This window comes from Manis pentadactyla, unplaced genomic scaffold (genome assembly GCF_030020395.1).
Source record: "Manis pentadactyla isolate mManPen7 unplaced genomic scaffold, mManPen7.hap1 scaffold_226, whole genome shotgun sequence".
In the NCBI taxonomy this organism is placed as follows: domain Eukaryota; kingdom Metazoa; phylum Chordata; class Mammalia; order Pholidota; family Manidae; genus Manis; species Manis pentadactyla.
Window position 1 is genome coordinate 60137 of NW_026644648.1, and position 20238 is coordinate 80374.

General features: G+C 41.2%; 1 pseudogene; it reads left to right on the forward strand.

Annotated features, from left to right (window-relative positions):
- The window catches only part of LOC130682327 (putative protein SNX29P2), a 73797-nt pseudogene extending 57026 nt beyond the window's left edge, over positions 1-16771 (forward strand).
- The last annotated feature ends 3467 nt before the right edge of the window (positions 16772-20238 follow it).

Genomic DNA, 20238 nt, shown 5'->3' on the forward strand with positions numbered 1-20238 from the left:
GGTAGGCCAAAATAACGCAGTTAAAGTCTCTCAGGAGACCCTGCAGGAAATCTTTGGGTCAGAGGCTGCTGGACCAGGCCGACTGCTGTCTCTGTAGTTGAGTCCAGGAGAGGGATTGGTAACAGCAGGAGGGTGCATGAAATAAACATCTCAGCCTAAGGATTATGTTCAGGGGTGGTGAACTGCTCCCTCCAGGAGAGGCTCAGAGCCAAGGGACTGAAGGCCCCTGAGCATGGCGCTCCTGTCCCGAGCATCCCAGGGCACCCTGTGCCAACACTCTGGCAGTGGGGGTGTCTGTGCTGTGCACGGGGACTCTGCTGAGCTCTCCGGCTAGATCTGGTGCAAGCAGCTCATTAGTGTAGATGAGACATGCGCGTGATGTGCCATCACTGAGCAGAAGGCTGGCCAAGTTGGGGTAATTTCTTTGATTAAGAGGAGATTTCACCAGGGGTTGGGGGCAGGGAGGAGGGAATAGGCAGAGCAAAGAGGATTTTTAGGGCAGCAAAACTACTCTATGATATAGTAATGGTGGATTCATGTCATTATACAATTTTCCAAACTTACATGATGAGTAACACAGAGAGTGAACCCTGATGTTAACTTGGGGGGTTGGGTTGGGTCAGCACGGGTTCATCAGTTCTAACAAATGTCCCTTCTGCAGGATGCTGGTAATGGGGATGCTGTGCCTGTGGAGGGGGTGCAGGGGGTGTATGGGAAGTCTTTGTACCTTCTGATTTTGCTGTGCACCTAAAACTGCTCTGAAAAATAGTCTTTAATTAAGAAAAAAAGATCGCCTCTCTTAGAGCCTCATACTGCGATTATGAACATCCCTTTCCCCCATAAGAAGTTCTGGCCAGTTGAGAACTCCGTGGGGAAGAAAGCCTTGTAAGGAAATTCAGAACTCAAACAGGCCTTGGAGTAAAGGCACAGTTTCCCAAGTTTGTGGCCACATTTCCCAGCCTGTAGCCTCACCACCTGCACTGGGTTTCTTGAAGATAAGAACCAAAGAGATATTATCCTGTCTTCAATAATAGATGAAACCTTGACTTTTTTTTTTCTTTTTTATGGCAGTGGTATCATGGGAATCAATTACTGGCTTTTTTTGGGTTTTGTTTTTTAACAGCCTTATCAATGTTTTCAGTTAAAAAAAAATTTAACTGGAGCATCACGATGAATTCTTCTAAATCGTTAATGCATCCAGCTGCGGTCCGTAAGAAGCAGTGCTTTGACATAGCGCTGTCCCATCTGGTCTCTTCTCTGATGACAGTGCCCCAGAGAGTGGGAAACCGGGTGCTGTTTGCCCCTTGTGCACCAAAGACAGGCTCACAGACCTTGAGACGCTGGTCTGAGGCCTTGGTTCCCGGGTCCCTAGCTCCCTGGTCAAGTTCAGAATGTATTCATGCAGACTGTGTTTCGCTGTAGGCAGATGTGAATGTGTGTTGCCCCCCATTAAGAAATCCTCCATTAAAGACATTGCTTCCTTAGGTAGGTCGGGAGCTTGGCTGTCTGCCTGGGAAGGTACCTTGTGCCCAGTAGGTGCTCAGTAGACATTTACTGTGGAATGAATGCGTGAGCTCTGGGCCGTAGTAACTGCGGGCAGAGTGTGGCCCGGGTAGGCAGCGCACTGCGGCTTTATCTGTTTTGCCTGCCCGTTTGTCTCTTTAGGCCCCCTGCGTGGGCCTGACCCTCCTTTCCCTCTTCTCAGTCCTGACTCCCCCCTGCTTGCTCTCAGCTTTATTAGTCTCTTTTCTGGAAATGCTTTTTCTGCCTTTTTAAAGAAAAAGTTTTCTTGTTATGAAAACTTCCAAACATTGAGAAGAGTTGAAAAGATGACATGTGTGGCTCTGGTCTTCCCACACGTGCTGGGAACTGAGCCCCTGCAGTTCTATGCGGCCTTGTTACCCGGACCCGTGTTCAGCGGGCTCCAGCGCCTTGGTTCTGGACATGGCACACATCTGACACGGGTGTTCTCCCCGGCCCTCCTGCCTCCTGTTGGTGCTGTGTGTCTTTACAGCGGCGTCACCTTGGAGCTAGAGGCCGTGTTATTGATGCCGGCCTGACCTTTAAAGTGTGCGGTTGTACGGCTTACTTAATAACCCTCTCCAGGTTTGTTCATCTGTAGAATGGATTCGTGTCACTGAGGCATTGATAAAATAGAGGTTCTTATATGCATGTAAGTGGTAGCCATTATCATTGTTTTCTAGGATTGGATGCAGTGTTTGGAATTAGACAGACTTGGATTCAAATTCCAGCTCTGTCTTCCATTTAATCTCTTGGAGCCTGTCTGCAAGCCTGTGAAAGGGACTGGAAGATACTTTCCCGTAGAGTTGTGTGGCTCCAGTGAGACAATGTACGTGAAGTACTTAGCTGGGAGGTGCTGGAATTATTAAGTCCTCAAGATGCAGAGCTTCCAGAGGGTAGGGCTACATGCTGAGACTTACTGCCCAGCTCCTCCACCTCCTGGACTCTGGGCAAATCCACCTGCTGGATTTTGCCCTCGGGGTTGCCTGCAGGCCTAATCGTTTCCCTTGGCTTTCCTCCTGTGACCTTGCTTGCTCCTCTCTCAGGGCCTTTGCACGTGCTATGTGGAGCATTTTCCCCTTCACAGCAGGACGGCTCTCTCCTTCTTGGTTGGTCAGGCCTCTGCTCACCTGTCCTCCTCAGGCCTTCCCAGAGCACCCCATGCAAAATGGCCCTGCTCCCCCTCAATCTCTTGCCTCCACTCGCTGTCCTCTCCTCTTGGCACATCTCACCACCCCGGAGTATGGCCTGCTTGCTCATCTTCCCTCCAGGAGAGGAGGCTGTGTGCAGGCAGAGGCTCGCATTGCCCACAGTGCCAGCACAGTGTGTGTAGCTGGGCAGTGGTGGATGGAAAACACATCCTCTCTTTTAATGCAGCTGCTGAGTAACATCTGTGGAATATGACTGTTGCTGTATTTCTCTTTTTGTCTAAGATGTGGGGGTGGAGGAGAGTTTATACTCAGCTGTTTAAACCCATGTAAAAACTTTATCAGCAGAGAGCTAAGACATTAGTGAAGAAAATATCTGATAATTACTTAATGTTTTCTTGGACAGAACATAAAAAGACTTGTCAAAAACCTTTTGCCTGACCTCTTTTAGTGGTAGTCTATTTGTTTTAAAACTCAGAAAGGATCGGTCCATCTTTTAGGGCTTGTGGCTGAGACTTAGCTGTCCAAAATTCATTCTCCCTTTCTCTCTCTTTCTTTCCCAGCATAAAGCTTTTCTGTAGTTAATAGTCCCCTTTGCAGCTAGGTAAGGCCCTGTGACAGAGCTTCAGGCCACCGAAGTGATGGATGTGTTTCCAGGCCTGGCACATGAACTACCCTAAGTCACTCCTCTGGGCTTTCTTTCCTTTATGGCTGTCTGGGATCACAAGCCTCACGCTGAAACTGGAAATTATATCCATTGGAGATGGCAGAGCCTCCAAAAGGCTGGGTCCTCAAACAGTTTTACAGAGCAGTTCTCCTACCCCACCTGAGCAGGAAATATCTACCTTGTACTCTTAAAGAGAAAGAAAGATATTTCTTGATCCTCAAACTATTGAATTTTGGGGGTTTGTTACTGTAGTATAATTGTGCTAACATAGGGACTGTTAAAAAGAAGAGACTCTTCCATGATTATGGAATGGAATCAAAATGTTTGTGAGGCCAGAGAGTTCTCTCAGAGGAAGGGATGATCAAGTTGTTACTATTGCTACTGATAGAATAGTTCTGGAATATTTCTGTGTTAACACATAGGCCTGGATGGCCATACAAGATTCACAGCAATCAGAGATCTAATCCCCTGATAATGAGGACAAAGGACATGAAAAGGCTCAGATGAAGCAGAGAGCATGGACACAAGGCCCTTTCCATGTTGGATGTGCCCTTCTGGCCCAGAACAGATGAGGTCCCTAAGTGTGCTTTGCTGGCTTTTCATACTATCAGGAGTGAAATAATTATGAAACACCTTCATTTTATCCCCAGAGAACTACATAGCTTAAATGACATTGCTCAGGGAGCTGTGCCTCCTAGATCCTGGGTCTTATTCGCTATAGGTAATCCTTAGCTAAAGATATCAGGGAAATTTATGAAATGTCAGGACATTTCAGAAATAAAGTCTCTTCTTCCTAGTATATGGTAACAGCCTACTAACCCACAGGTCCCCCTAGTAAGGAATTTAAACGTATAGGGTCACCTGCTTCTCTCTTTTTCCGCTAGTGGTATTTCCTCAGGTGAATGGACCCCAGTACACTGTTTTAGCTGCTTTCTTATAATTTTGTAACTACTAGAAGAGAAACAGATCAATTATACATTACGTATATTGCCAAAGACTGCTTGGCTAAGGCCGAAAGGAAGAGAGGCTCATTTGGGCTTTTTAGCAGCTTTGTGTTTATTAAGCTGTGCATTTTGTGCTAAAGAAACTGAGGCTTGGAGATAGTTTAGAGCCTACTGATTAACACAGCTAGTGAGGGTCCCGGTGGGACCCCTGGACTAGGACCTAGGTGTTGTGACTCTGTGTTCAAAATCCGTTTCTCCAACTCAAGTTACCTCCCCAGTGAGTGGAGGTTCTTTGCCCATATTCTGATTACGCTTCTCTGACATCCATCTGCTTCTGCTGAGAGAGTGTTTGTGACAAAAGGTGGTATAATGACTAGTAAAACAAACACAGAAAAGTTACTTTAACCTTTCCTCAAATTCTCAGTCTTCCATTTCAGTGTGGTAGTCCTAATAATTGGCATTGGTGGGGGAATAACGGGAAGACCAAAGACAGGAGAATTCTTTGAAGAGTTAAAAAAAATTACAGTAGAAGGAAGTAAGCAATTTATTTTATTCAGTTCACTCTTAAGAACTGCTTCCCAGACTTACCATCTTATTAAACAAACTGATGTCCATCAGAGCAGAAAACTGAACAATGAATGAAAGGAACAGAGTCTGTTTCCTGAGCTGCCAACTTTAACAATCAAAAACAATAGGTGTGTGTGTGTGTGTCTAAGTCAATATTTAAAACTTGTGAAATGCAACAGGAACTCCAATAATCAAGATACATTCCACAAGGATTAAAAATATATGTAGTCCTAGGTTAAGGTAGAATAAAAATGAATGGAATTATTTTCAAATTTTCCACCCTGAAAATTTTAAGATAATGATGTTTTACTCTATTAACTAGAGTAAATCATCATTTTGTATATCCCTAATAACTAGCATAATGCCTGGCTCGTATCAGACTTCCAAGCAATGTTTGTACTACTGGAATTTTCTAACCACTCTTGGTGTATCCGTGTGGGTTTTCTCTCACATGAGCAGGTACAAGCCAGCCAGCAGGCTCCTGCGACCATTCACAAAGGAAGGGAAGGCACAGTGGTTTAACAGACTTCAAAATCACTTTCTTAGCTGAAAGTTTGTTCACTTTTCCCTTAACAGCCTGAATATAAATGAACTCCTTGTATATATGGAAATACTATCTTACATGCTTTTTAAACCTTATCTATATGCCAGTTGACTAGCCTAATGGTTATGCCTCTACTATATGGAGTTCTAGCTCCAATACAAGTTTTACATTATTTTCAATACACTACATATGAAAACAATTTAACAGTAAAATTAAAAGTTGTAAGTTTATTGTGTTGGAAATTACAAAAATATACAAATGAGAATTAAATTTATCCATATGCTGACAGTTTCAAGCTGTGAGTGTGTAACTGCTAATGTTTTGATGTTTCCTTCTGTAGATTTTCTATGCATATGTATATCTTTTTGCCATTAAAGTTCATACAATATATTCAGTTTCAAACTTAGCCTTTCTGTTTCTGTATCTGCCCAGTTTGGATCCTTTGACTAAACGGACCCTGGCAATTAAGCTTTATTACTATGGGGCCCAGAAAAGTAATACCTCAATTATTACACAAAAGAGATGAGCAGGAAGGCTTTGCATTTCAGTTATTTGTTATTGCTACACAGCTTAGTTTACTGTGTGTGAGGTATTATTCCAAGCACTTAGATGCATTAATTAACTTAATCCTTACATTAACCCTATAAGGTAGGAATTGTTTTCACCCCTGTTTTGTACAGGCAGGAAAGGGCACAGATTAGTTAAGTATCTTCCTAAAGTTCACACAGCTAGTAAGTAAAAGGGCTGGGGTTGGATCTGAGCTGTCTGAATCCAGAATTCATGTTCTTAACTGCTAACTCCAACTGCATCTCAGAGTCCTGACTCTTTTTTAGGATAGGGTTCTGAGGAAGAGAGTAAATAGCTGTGGGGATGCCTCATGAACTTGGCACTACAAAGCTATAGGCCTTAGCACGACAAAGCTTTGGGGCCTTAAATGAGGGTCATCTATGGTCTAGTTCAAAATGGGGGATGTAGAGCTGCTGGCAGAGTGGCTTTTCCTCAAAGGATTATGGCCAGGGAGCTCAGCAAGAGAGACTTGGACAGAACTGTGGAGAGCTGTCATGGCGTCATGGGCCAGCAAGGCTGGGGTAGAGCATTCTGCTCAGCACACCTGTCAGGCTGGGAGGACAAACTGCAGTGATGGCAGCTGCAGACTGGTAGACACTGGGTCTCTTACCAGCCTGGGAGAGGAAGGCTGGACCACCCCTCTGTTGTGCTGCATAAGTTGTTATGGTTCTGGGATGATGGGTAAGGGGCTTGATATGACGGGAAGAGAAGGAGTCTCAAGTGTATGATAATAAACCATTTGTCAATATGTTTAACGGGGCTCAAGTCAATTCTAATATAACTTCAGTTCTAAATAAATACAGTGGTGGGGATAAAAAGATCTACTACACTTACATAACCACTGCCATATCATTCAATAGTTTTTTGACATAAATGAAGTAATAGATATGTTTGCAATTTCACACTTTAGAGCAAGCTTTTTTTTTTCTTTTGGAATCATTAATATACAATTACATGACCACCATGGTGGTTACTAGAATCCCCCCATTATCAAGTCACCCCACATGCCCCATTACAGTCACTGTCCATCAGCGTAGTGAGATGCTATAGAGTCACTGCTTGTTTTCTCTGTGCTATACTGCCCTCCCCGTGCCCACCCCCCCTACATCATGTATGCTGATCCTAATGCCCCTTATTCCCCTTCTCCCTCCATTCCCACCACCACCCCTCTCCCAGTCCCTTTCCCTTGGCAACTGTTTGTCCATTCTTGGGTTCTGTGAGTCTGCTGCGGTTTTGTTCCTTTCATTTTTGCTTTGTTCTTATGTTCCACAGTTGAGTGAAATCATATGGTACTTGTCTTTCTCCTCCTGGCTTATTTCACTGAGCATAACACCCTCTAGCTCCATCCATGTTGTTGCAAATGGTAGGATTTGTTTTCTTCTTATGGCTGAGTAGTATTCCATTGTGCATATGTACCACATCTTCTTTATCCATTCATCTGATGGACACTTAAGTTGCTTCCATTTCTTGGCTGTTGTAAATAGTGCTGCGATAAACATAGGGGTGCATCTGTCTTTTTGAAACTGGGCTCCTGCATTCTTAGGGTAAATCCCTAGGAGTGGAATTCCTGGGTCAAATGGTATTTCTATTTTGAGTTTTTTGAGTAAACTCCATATTGCTTTCCACAATGGTTGAACTAGTTTATATTCCCACCAGCAGTACAGGAGGGGTCCCCTTTCTTTGCATCCTCACCAGCATTTGTGGTTCCTATTCTTTTCTATGTTGGCCATTCTAACTGGTGTGAGCCGCTCATTGTGATTTTAATTTGCATTTTCCTGATGATTAGTGATGTGGAGCATCTTTTCATGTGTCTGTTGGCCATCTGAATTTCTTCTTCGAGAACTGTCTGTTCATATCCTGTGGCCATTTTTTAATAGGGTTATTTGTTTTTTGGGTGTTGGGGCGTGTGAGTTCTTTACATATTTTGGATGTTAACCTCTTGTCGGATATGTCATTTACAAATATATTCTCCCATAATGTAGGATGCCTTTTGTTTTGCTGATGGTGTCCTTTGCTGTACAGAAGCTTTTTAGCATGCTATAGTCCCATTTTTTCATTTTTCATTTTGTTTCCCTTGCCCAAGGAGATGCATTCAGGAAAAAGTTGCTCATGTTTATATTCAAGAAATTTTTGCCTATGTTTTCTTCTAAGAGTTTTATGGTTTCATGACTTACATTCAGGTCTTTGATCCATTTGAGTTTACTTTTGTGTATGGGGTTAGACAATAATCCAGTTTCATTCTCTTGCATATACCTGTCCAGTTTTGCCAACACCAGCTGTTGAACAGGCTGTCATTTCCCCATTGTATATCCATGGCTCCTTTATCATATATTAATTGACCACATATGGTTGGGTAAATATCTGGGCTCTCTAGACTGTTCCACTGGTCTGTTGTTCTGCTCTTGTGCCAGTACCAATTTGTCTTGATTACTGTGGCTTTGTAGTAGAGCTTGAAGTTGGGGTGCATAATCCTCCCAGCTTTATTCTTCCTTTTCAGGATTGCTTTGGCTATTCGTGGTCTTTTGTGGTTCCATATGAATTTTGGAACTATTTGCTCTAGTTCATTGAAGAATGCTGTTAGTATTTTGATAGGGATTATGTTGAATCTGTAAATTGCTTTGGGCAGAATGGCCATTTTGACAGTATTAATTCTTCCTATACATGAGCATGGGATGTGTTTCCACTTATTGGTATCTTCTTTAATTTCTCTCATGAGTGTCTTGTAGTTTTCAGAGTATAGGTCTTTCACTTCCTTGGTTAGGTTTATTCCTAAGTATTTTGTTGTTTTTGATGCAATTGTAAATGGAATTGTTTTCCTTATTTCTTTTTCTGCTAGTTCATCATTAGTGTATAGATTTCTGTGTATTAATTTTGTATCCCACAACTTTGCTGAATTCAGATATTAGATCTAGTAGTTTTGGAGTGGATTCTTTAGGGTTTTTTTATGTACAATATCATGTCATCTGTAAACAGAGGAACAAGAATTTTTTAAATGATAAATAATTCCTCATTATGTTGAACAACCAGCAACCTCAGATAACATACCATAATCTGCTCGATTCAATCTATGTGACACTCAGGAATAGGCAGCATTAGTTTATATTGATGAAGTAAGAATGGGGTTACTTCTGTGGGTAACTGATTCAGCAGGGAGACAGGAGAGCCTTCTTGGCAGGCTGTTGAAAATGTATCACGATTTGGGTGGTGTCCACAGGGGTATATGCATATGCAAAAATATATCAAGCTGTACACTTAAGATTTATGCTCTTAACTGTTGGAGTATTATTTCCAACAAATAAAAAGATGAATAATCAAGTGGAGCCCAAATATTCAGGACCACTTTGCTTCCATCTTAGAGGAGTTTCTTCCACCAAACGGCTTGATAGCCTATATCAAGGGACACAACCTATGATCCAAGGGATAAATCCAGCCTACTGCCTGTATTTATAAATAAAATTTTATTGAAAACAACCATGCTCATTCATTTATATATTGCAGATACTGCTTTCATGGTATAATGGCAGAGTTGAGCAATATGAGAGAAACGGTATGGTCCACAAAGCCTGAGATATTCAGTATCTGGTCTTTCACAGGAAAAATCTGCTGTTTCTTTGCCTAGATAACATTTAGGTTCCCTCCCAATACTGAGATTTTGACCGTATGATTCTCGAGTCCAGGACATTTTCTTCTGGAAGCATCTCTAGAACTAATGCTAATCTCAAGATTTATTACACGTAAATAGAAAGTAAGTGGACTGTAGCATTTTTTGTCTTGATCGTGAATCTCCACCTTATACTTCTATTTTTTAAAAAAGAAACAGGATGAGAAAAGATATGTAAATGTTTTGAATATAAACATGTCTAAAACAGTTAAATGAATTTGACTGGAACTTGGTCCATGCCTCATAGGAGCAACGGGCGTCCCTCTTTGTATGTGGAGGATGACAGTGACATCCACAACAGAGGGATATGGAACCAGAATTTTATTCCTGTCTGTTTTTAGGATATGAAGGTAAAAAGAAACAAAATTGGCAGAGAACCACCCTGACAAATCTTCCAGCTCCACCTCTGCAATGCCTCAAGTCTGCTTAATATTTCTTACCTTGAGGCTGTGGACACCTGCTGCTTGATTTAAGGCATTTGGAAAGGGAGCAGCTTGCTCTGGGTGAAACTGCTGCAGAATAAAAAGCTTCAAGAGGCAGCTTTTCTTTGCTTTAGTTGTATGTTTCACCCCTTCAGTGTTTCTCCACTTTTTGGTAGCTTCCTAGGGTTTCACAGCTTCTATTCTTAGCCTGTGATATTAATGATGCCGATAGTCAGGCCCGGAGACTGCTGTTTTAAGAAGTTTTTACTGATATAATCTTAATATAACTCTTTTGAGTCTCTTGGGCTTTTTGTTTTGTTTGACTCTCTTTTACCTTTGCCCTGTAGAAGCTGCAATTTGCCATTTCTTGCTGCTACTCACATTTCCTTCCCTGCTGATACTTTGAATTAAGGCCGCTATTAAGTTACCATTCTATTTCTCTGCGACCACCCTGTCTCCAAACGCTGTAGGGAGAGCCTTTCTGGCAACCTGCTGTTCACAAATCAGGAACTACAGCCAAAGCCAAACAATTCCTTTGTTGTAAGCATTCAGACATACTGAGCGCTGCCCATGTACTGAGAATACATAACAGAAGGTTCCTACCCTCTACAAGCTTACAATATTGAAGATGTGTAAGCTCTTAGGGAAAATAGAGTAGTTAAAATTAGTGAACAGAGTGATATTAACAGTCTCTAAAAGAGAGTCCAAAAATGCCCAACCAAGAGCATCATCTGAAAAATTAAATCTTCAGCTTTAAAGCCATGACCTTAATCTTCCAGTTGCTCTCTGGAAACACTCTACAACTGCTGGAAGTTCTTTATAGAGTTCACAGAGAGAGCCTGATAATTTGTCATTCAGCTATATTTCTCTTGGCCTTTGGCAAGACTGGATCTGGTGTGCCACAGCTCTCCGGCGAGGGTGCTGCACCTCTGAGCTCGGAAGAGGGGTCCTGCAGGGCTGGGAGCCAGACTTCTGATGCCAGTCTACGGTGCCGACATCAGTGTGGCTGGCGCAGTGAGTGCTGGCGGAACCAAAAGTGGGGTTCACTTGCTGCTATGGGAAGGAACTGCCTCTGCAGGGGGAGGATGTGTTGCTGAGCTGATGTTCCCAGGACACTAAGGCAGGAAAGAATCCCAGGGGAAGCATACAGGGAACACACGGAAAGGAGAATGTCTCCTTTTCTGTCTCCACTTCCCAGTCTTCCTCTGCCACCCTGTGGGGAGGGATTGCCACTCCAGCGTGAAGCCTTGCTGACGCGATGCCCACAGGAACCATAGCAGTTGGAAGCCCAACAGCAACCAGCAGAGAACAGGAAAGAGCAAGCCTCTTCCTCCTCCTCCAACTTAGCAGGCTCCTCTGGCTCCCCTCGTTGTCAAAGCTTGACGGGCAACCGTTTGTATACAACAAAAGTGGTTTGCAGAGCCCTATTGCAAAGAGGAGGAGAAAGTAGGTTTGGAGCTGAGAGACAGTAACTTAACAAATAGTGTAATTATTTTCCCCACAAGGCTCTGTTCTGCTTTCCCTGACTGTATTGAAATGATGATGGGTATTGAGAAGTGCACAGGCTTTCTCAACTGTGCTTGGACCATTAGACTATCCAGGAATGAAGAAGAGAAAGGGAAAGGAAAAGAAAGGTTTTGAGGACAGCGCTGTAGATAATGCGCTAGGCATGACTTCACTTTCAACTTGAGACACTGTCATTGGTTGGTAAACATGTTCTCAGTATGTGGGAATGGGAGACAATGAAAAAAAAGTGAGTAGAAAAAGGGGCAATCATTTCACAGTGAGGCTGTCCCCACCTCCCACACATCATACAGTTGCTCTATACTGTTTATCCTGTTCCTCACATCCTCTGTAGTGCCCTGGGTAGAGCATGATATATAAAATGTGTAGAATAAACTGGGCACTTTCAAATAAAAGCAACGGCGAGCCTATGCTTACAATTCTCCATGCATGGAAGCCTCAGTGTGGTTTCTGTTTGCTTTACTGGCTGCATGCTAGGCAGTTGGCTGGCATCTGGCACGTCCGTTGGTGAAGCACACAAGTGGCTCTACTTCCTTATTTCTCACAGGCAGTATTTATAATGGCAAGACTGTGTGTCCAGAATTCAAGCTAAGAAAATAGGGGGTAAAAATCATGAGCTGAGTGCTTCAACCTTAGACTTTATTGAGAACCGAAGGTAATGATTTCACAGGCAAGCATTTTTTGCTACAGGTAATAACAAAGAGTGTTTGTGTGCTGTCTGAGGGGTGAACATGGAGAAGGTGTAACCAACCCAATGGAACAGACTTATTTTTAAACTCTGTGAAATACATCATCTCAAACATTTAAAGGAAAATAATGGACTTTAGAAAAATAGAAGGAATAAATAACCAAGTTACAGTTATAGAACACCAGATCTATTTATCAGCATTGAGGAATGGGTTGTTTTAATTATGTTTAATTAAACTCCTTTAATTATGATTTCCAGAAAAAATAATTGCATATTTTTTGACAGCATTATATGCTTTGAAATATGGATGATAAAAACTGATTCCTAAATATACTTTTGTTAAAAATTTTCCCTTTTATTTCAACCAGCAGTTTGTTCAGATTGTTTTATTTTTCACATCCTTGCAATGAAATTGGCCATATTATATATCTTTAAGAACTTCAAAGAACTTCAAGAAAGATACAGCTAAGTGTGAATCTTCCTCTGGCACTTATGAGTGAGGTATTTTGGATAAAACATATAAATAGACCCAAAGTTTAGTTTCTTTTCTAAATGGGGAATTAAAATTAGCTTAGGGTGATTAACTACTTCAACACTCTGACTTGCCCCTATGAACCACCAAAATATTAGCTATTGTTACTACTAGCAGCATTACTACAAAATTATGTTTATCATTATTAGTATTACAATTAGCCATATAAGCATTGTCATAGTTATTTTGCTAACTACATACATTGTTTTTCTAGCCTAATTTACACTTGCAGACTCCAAAGCATCACTTGGTTTCCTTGCCCATGTGTCTTGCCTGCAGGAGCAGCAAGCTGGAGAAAATAAAACTCCATGAAGGGGAGTGAGCACAAGGCTGTTCCACAGCTGTTCCAAAAGACGCCGGCACGTCAGTGGGCAACATTCTGCATCCAGTTTAGACTTACCCACTGGGGTGGTGGCTCACTATGGGCAAACTGAGTTTGCATGTCTGATGTGACATCTTGGTGATCAGGAAGGCATTTCAGATCCACCTGGCATCACCTAGCAGCACCAATACCAATGAAACAACCACTTGCCTTCCTATATACCATCAATTACATGGGGAATCAGTTAAAAATAATACTTGATCTGTAAGCCTACTGAGGAACGCTTTGTAATCTGTCATTAGATCAATACTCAAGAATGTGAACGTTCAGCACTGCAGTTAAGTGAAAGATTCCTAGTTTAGTCCTATTAGCTGCCCAGGATACTGCTAGAGCTTATGGGATTTCTGCAAATGATTTGAACAGGCTTTTGCTCTCTCTGAATAATAACACACTCGGGACATATATAGGACAAGTAGAATTTGGAGACACATATGGCAATGCTACAAGGTGGAAGTAATTTAGAAAAAATTCCTTAGGTTTTGGCTAATTTACTTAAACTAATTCGTAATCTCTTTCCTGAAATGTCAAATAGCTGTGACATGTTGAAATGAAATGCTTGGTTTTAGCCACTTGGAAGTGAAGTTCCATGACTCCAGCATCTGCTCCTGTGCCAAGACTGTGACTAATGCCTGCTGTTAGTGTTTCTGGGAAAGGGTGGCACTCTTGGGGCATCTTTTCTTAGTAATTAAAGAATGTCTTTAAAGTCACTGTCCATGGAGGGGAATATTCCTTCCAAGTCTTCTTCTCTACTCAGAGCAAACATCTAGTTTATAATCATTACACAGCATAGACGACAATTATTCTATAGTCCCAGCACTTGCACCTAATACAGAAAATAATCACTCAAGAAGCGAAGGGTCAGATGCTTTTGTTTTTATGTTTAAGAAATATTCTGCAGGTTCATGAACTGCTCAATTGTAATGGTAACTGATGTAAAAATGTAAGCTCACTCAAGACGCTCTGACAACAGCTTGAACTTACACATTTCTTTTCATCCTTAATGACCTTTTTTAAATTCAGGTACGACGGACAGACCTTAGGATGCCTCTACCAGCCCAGCCATGTTGAGCAACGTCACATGGCAAGGACTGCCGGTAACTTTCAGAAGTTGAGGGTTAGCATCTGACCGAGCGTCAGCAAACACCGACGCTCTTAGTTCAACCATAAGGAACGGAAGGCCGCCCCTTCCATAGTCTCCACGTGGGAACACAGCCCTGGCTGATACTTGGCAGTCATAGAAACCGTAAGGCAGGGAAGCCACGTTCAATCCACAGAAACAGGTATGTGTTGTTTTAAGCCACTAAGTCTGTGATAATATTACATAACAAAAAAAATTAATACAAGGTGACGATAATCAAAGCCTGATTTACTTCTCCAGTTTCTTAATTAACCTCTTTGACTATAAAGTTGGTCTTACTGGAATTCATTCGCTACTCTGAAGTCACTTTCTAAAATACAAACCTGATTATGCTTTGCTTGAATCTCTCCAGTGTCTCTCTGCATTTTCTGAAGACCCTTCATCATCTGTTTTCTATGTCACTCTCCCGCCTTGTTCTGCCTGCTTTGCCACCACCTCACATAAGGCTTTACTCCATGGAAGACTTCCGTCTTTGCATATCCTGCACATATCCCTCCTTTGCCTTTCAATTCTCAATTTAGGCATGGCTTCCTAAAATTAGGTCATAAGCTTCTATGTGCTACTGTAAAATTATAAAAAAAACTACGTAACTCTGATATTGAATTTATCAAAGTGTATTAAAATTGCCTATTGACTTATGTATCTCTCCTGTTGACTACTTCTGGGGAGAAAAATCACAATATGTTTATCACAAATCACCACTTACATACAGCACTAATGGCTAGCATATAGTTTGTAGTCAGTAGATATCTCATGAATGAAGGTTGTACATGTTTCCAACCTAAAAAGAATGTTGTTCAAATCTCCACTGAACTGATTTGTATTGCATCCCCCGTTTTATAGTCATAACTATTGTCTCTCTCTTTTTTTTATTTGATTAATCTAAAATCAGTAATTTTGAAATTTGCCAGATTTGAAGACCCATCATGGATATTTCTTTAAAATGCAAATGTTTCTTCCTCTTTGATACCCATTGTGTGAAGCTGTATAGGGGAAGAACTACAAATCTATTATTTTAGCCAATACTCTTTGCAACTGTTTTGATTTAACAAGTTTAGAACACAGGTTTTAAATGATTACATAGTATTGACTATTGCACACCTGAGTCCTACCTGTGGGTTTTAGTTTGCATGTAAAGCCAATTAAATCAAGCCACATGAATTGCCTACCGTAACTAGAATTGTCCAGAACTGAGCCCCAGTGACGTGTCTCTGGCTCACCAGTTGCTTTTCTGTTTTCCCACTGCTCAGTTCCCAGAACCCTTTTGTATACTCACCATGTTGACTCCCTCTAGGACCCACCACATCACCATTTTTGAGGTGGCCATTGCTTGATATTGACACATTTTTTCTCCCCTCTTATTTGCTACTAAATTACCCCAAAATTAAACCTTAACCCAATGAAGCTCCTTACTTCCTAGAATGCAGTTTTCTAATTTACTTCATACTCAGGTGTTCCTCAGTCACAAAACAGCAATTCCTGAAAGAATGTTGATATTGTAACTGTGTAAAAACACTTATCACATTTTAAGCAAATGCAAGATTTTTTCTTTTTTTCTTTCAATTATCATTTTTTCTCATGGGGCTTACATGCATAAGTAAAATCAAGACACAGCTAAATAGTTCCCATGGTTTTATAGAGCCTAGCAGTAAGATTTTGGGGAGATAGAAAATGGGTGGGCGGCAGGGAGCTACACACCCATTATGGATCTCCAGTCTTCAGGCAGTTCCAGATCCCAGTTCCATTCACTACTGACTGGACCACTGTGGGCAAGTGACTTAACTGCTCTGCACTTTGATTCCCTCATCTGTAGAAATGGGGACAATAATAGGGTTTTGTGAAGAATGTAGGTTTCAATATAAATAAATTGCTTAGGGAAGTATCTGGCACACAGTAGTGTTAATATTGAATTAAAAATATAGGTGGAATGATGTTAAATCAACTTTGTGAACAATTTTAAATCAGCTCACAATGGCTTAAAAATACAGAATAACAATTGAGAACATATCATTAACTTGTAACTGGGAATGCAAAGGTGGAGTTGGGTCAGCATCAATCAGTTGTTGAGAAATCACCTTCCTTCTTTTCCTCTTTTCTCTTAGATTTATCCCTTTTGTTACAAGGATGGCTCCAACCACAACTGAAAGATGGCTATCAGCAAAAAAAGGGGACTTTTCTTCATACTCACTTAAGTGGAGGACAAAGAATGGTATCCTATCTCTCTTATTTAAGGAAAAAAATAGAATTTTCTCAGAAAAGTTTGGCATTCCAGCCCTGCAGCAGCCCATTCCAGGAGAATCACTGATAGGAGGGATGGTGTTTTCTTTAAACAATCCAATTCTGCCCTTGATTTGAAGTCAATTATAAAAACTAATTAGGGGAGAGGTAAGTCAACTACAGTGTTCACTACACTTCATTTTTCAATTTTAAATGAAGAAGATGGATTAAATGATTGGTAAAATCCTATCTATGTCCACTATTCTATCAGATCAGACATTCTTAACCATTTACGACACCTCAGAATAATTAAGAAAAAGGCTACATGTAATTAGTAAGACACCAAAGAGTTGTGTATAGTTGTACATGTGTAACATATATTTGTGCTTTTGGTAGCACATTATGTAACAGTAACTACTGAAAACTTTGAAGTAGTAGTAAGAGTAAACAATAGTTTAAGATCTCTATTGTGATCTCAGACATTGCTAATTTTTGCCTACATTAATAATTGCAGAAAATTATAAATTTCAGTTAGCATTTAGTGGAAATAAAGACTAACAACCTCCTACTATCCATGGACCTCTTGGTACTTCATGGACCCCAAAGTGAGAACCCCTGTCATAGAGCATTCTTTTAGGCTATCAAGAAAAAGTCCTATCATGGAGGTTCAGTTGTAAATCTCTTAACAGCATTTACCACAATTTTCCCATGATGTAATGATAGCAGTATGTGGTACAGTTTCATAACTAGAGTGTGAGCCCCTTAAAAGAGAGAGCCATATCATCTACTTTTTGACTTATTTACAGCATTATTCTTAAAACTGCTTCTGTAGTAAAATCACTTTGGGAGATTTAAAAAACTCAGATGTTCCTCACCTACCTCTGAATCAGAATATCTGCAAAGGGACCTAGGAATCTGTGTTTATGAAAGCTTCCAGGATTATTCTGATGCACTTAGCTTTCACCAAGTTAATGATTCACATTAGGGAAGCAGTGTCATTTAACACGTGGCATAATGCTTTGCACAAATTACATCTTCAGTAAATGGGTTAGGGATTTGAATGAGGGAAACTAGGCCATATAAAAGGAATTCACATTTAGAAACACTACTAAAAAACCCTCTCATTCAAATGTGATATCCACATATAAATCAAGTATAAAAATCAAATGAGTATTCATATTTGAACTGACTGTTTATAGTTCATAATGCATGAGCAAAACCAAAGGTTTCTGTGATGGCTGCCCTTGTACTGTTCACCATGTAAGAACTTATTCACTATGTAAGAATTTGTTCTCCATGTAAGAACTTGTTTGTTATGCTTCAGAAGATTGGAGACTGATGAAAATTAGACTTGGGGCAGATTAAAGATTGTGCATTGAGCATTGACTCCCCTATACAGAATTTTATTGTTGTTAACAACCATGTGATCAATAAATATGAGAGATGCCCTCACAAACAAACAAACAAACAAACAAAAAAAAAAGTACACACTTCCAATGGTAAAATAATAAGTTACCGGGATGTAATGAATATAGTCAAGATATTGTAACAGCTTGGTATGGTGATAGCTGGTACCTAGAATTGTCATGTATATAAATGTTGAATCACTATGTTGTACACCTGAAACTAATGTAATGTAATACTGTGTGTCAACTACCCTTCAATAAAAAATAATTATATACAAAAAAAAACCCTCTCATTTAAATATGACATAAAAATGTCCTCAATAAACAGTTTCATTTCTAAGTTATTTTTAATAACAAAATTATATTTGAAGGCACAGTCCGTGGCTCTTATATAAGAATTTTGGAGGGGATTCTCAAGATGGTGGCATGAATAGGGTGGTGGAAATCTCCTCCCAAAATCATATACATTTTGAAAATACAGCAAATACAACTATTCCTAAAAGAGAGACCAGAAAATATAATACAACATCCAGGTTACATCTATATCTGCAAGAACTCAGCATCTCACGAAAAGGGTAAGATACAAAGCCGTGACCCAGTGGGACCCGAGCACTCCCCCCACCCCAGCTCACCGGTGGAAGGAAAAGAATCAGAGTGGGGAGGGAGTGGAAGCACAGGACTGCTAAATAACCAGCCCTAGTAATCTGCACCGGGATCACAGAAGACACATTGCATGGTGTACTGGATATTAGAGAGACAGAAAAGCAAAATCCAAGACTGAGACTATGAGTGGGTACCCACAGCCGGCTCCCCTGGGACAAAATAAAAGTGGGCACATTAAAGGTCTTAAAGGGCCAAGGGCTTAACAGGTGGACAAAATTGTCCTGGAACACTGAACCCAGCAGACTGGGAATTTTAAGAAACTTCAGGTGCCCTAACTCCCGGGTGGCAATGCAGGTCCAAAGCCCCTCACAGTGATAAGAAGCCTGCTGTTCATTACCGTCTGCCAACACTGCAAGCAAACCAGCTGATCTGCCATTGCTGCGGACCAGCTGGGGAGCAGCCCTGCCCACAGCAACCACAAAGATTCGTCTCCCAGTGTGCAGCTAACTGGGCCAGACCCAGAGACTGCCTCCTAAGTGCAGGTGCCCAGTACAGTCAGAGGAAGCTGGCGCAAAGTCTGGAAGGCATGAAGGGGCGCCATTCTCACAGGAGAACACACGCCTCTTGTCTGTGACCCCTGCCAGTGCCCTAGGCTATCCCGAGGGCCTCCCTGCCCATGGCAGATCAAGGGATTAATGCAGGGACTGCTCTCTGTATGCGGTTAACCAGCACAGATAGCGGAGAAGGGCAAGGCAACCAGCAAGCAGGAAGGGACTGTGTTCTCCCAGCTGACATACCCGCCACTCACCAGCGATCACTTCTATCACCATGAAAAGGCAGAATAACCTGGTCCAGTCCAACATCACTCAAATGCCAGAGAGAGGGCCTGCTTAGACAGATTTAACCAATCTTGCTGAAAAAGAATTCAAAATAGAAGTCATAACCAAACTGATGGAGCTGCAGAGAAATATGGAAGAGCTACAGGATGAAGTCTGGAGGGAAATAAAAGAAATGAAACAAGCAATGGAAGGAGTTAAGAGCAGACTGGATGAGGTGCAAGGGACTGTTAATGGATAGAAATCAGAGAACAAGAATAAGGAGAAGCTGAGGCAGAGAGACAAAAGGATATCTAGGGATGAAAGAATAGTAAGAGAACTGTGTGACCAATCCAAATGGAACAATATTCACAAAATAAGGGTACCAGAAGAAGAAAAAGAGAGAAAATGGTATAGAAAGTGGTTTTGAAGAAATAATTACTGAAAAATTCCCTAAGCTGGGGAAGGAAATACTCTCTCAGACAATGGAAGCCCACAGATCTCCCAACACAAGGGACCCAAGGAGGACAACACCAACACCAAGACGTATAATAATTAAAATGGCAAAGATCAAAGAAAAGGACAGAGTATTAAAGGCAGCCAGAGAGAGAAAAAGACCACCTACAAAGGAAAACCCATCAGGCCATCAGACTTCTCAAGAGAAACCTTACAGGCCAGAAAGGCATGGCATGATATATTTAATGTAATGAAACAGAAGGACCTTCAACCAAGAATACTGTATCTAGCAAGATTATCATTTAAATTTGAACATTATTTCCAGATAAGCAAAAGCTGAGGGAATTTACCTCTGATAAACCACCTCTACAGGGTATTTTAAAGGGACTGCTCTAGATGGACATACTCCTAAGGAGAAATAGATGTTACCAGAGAA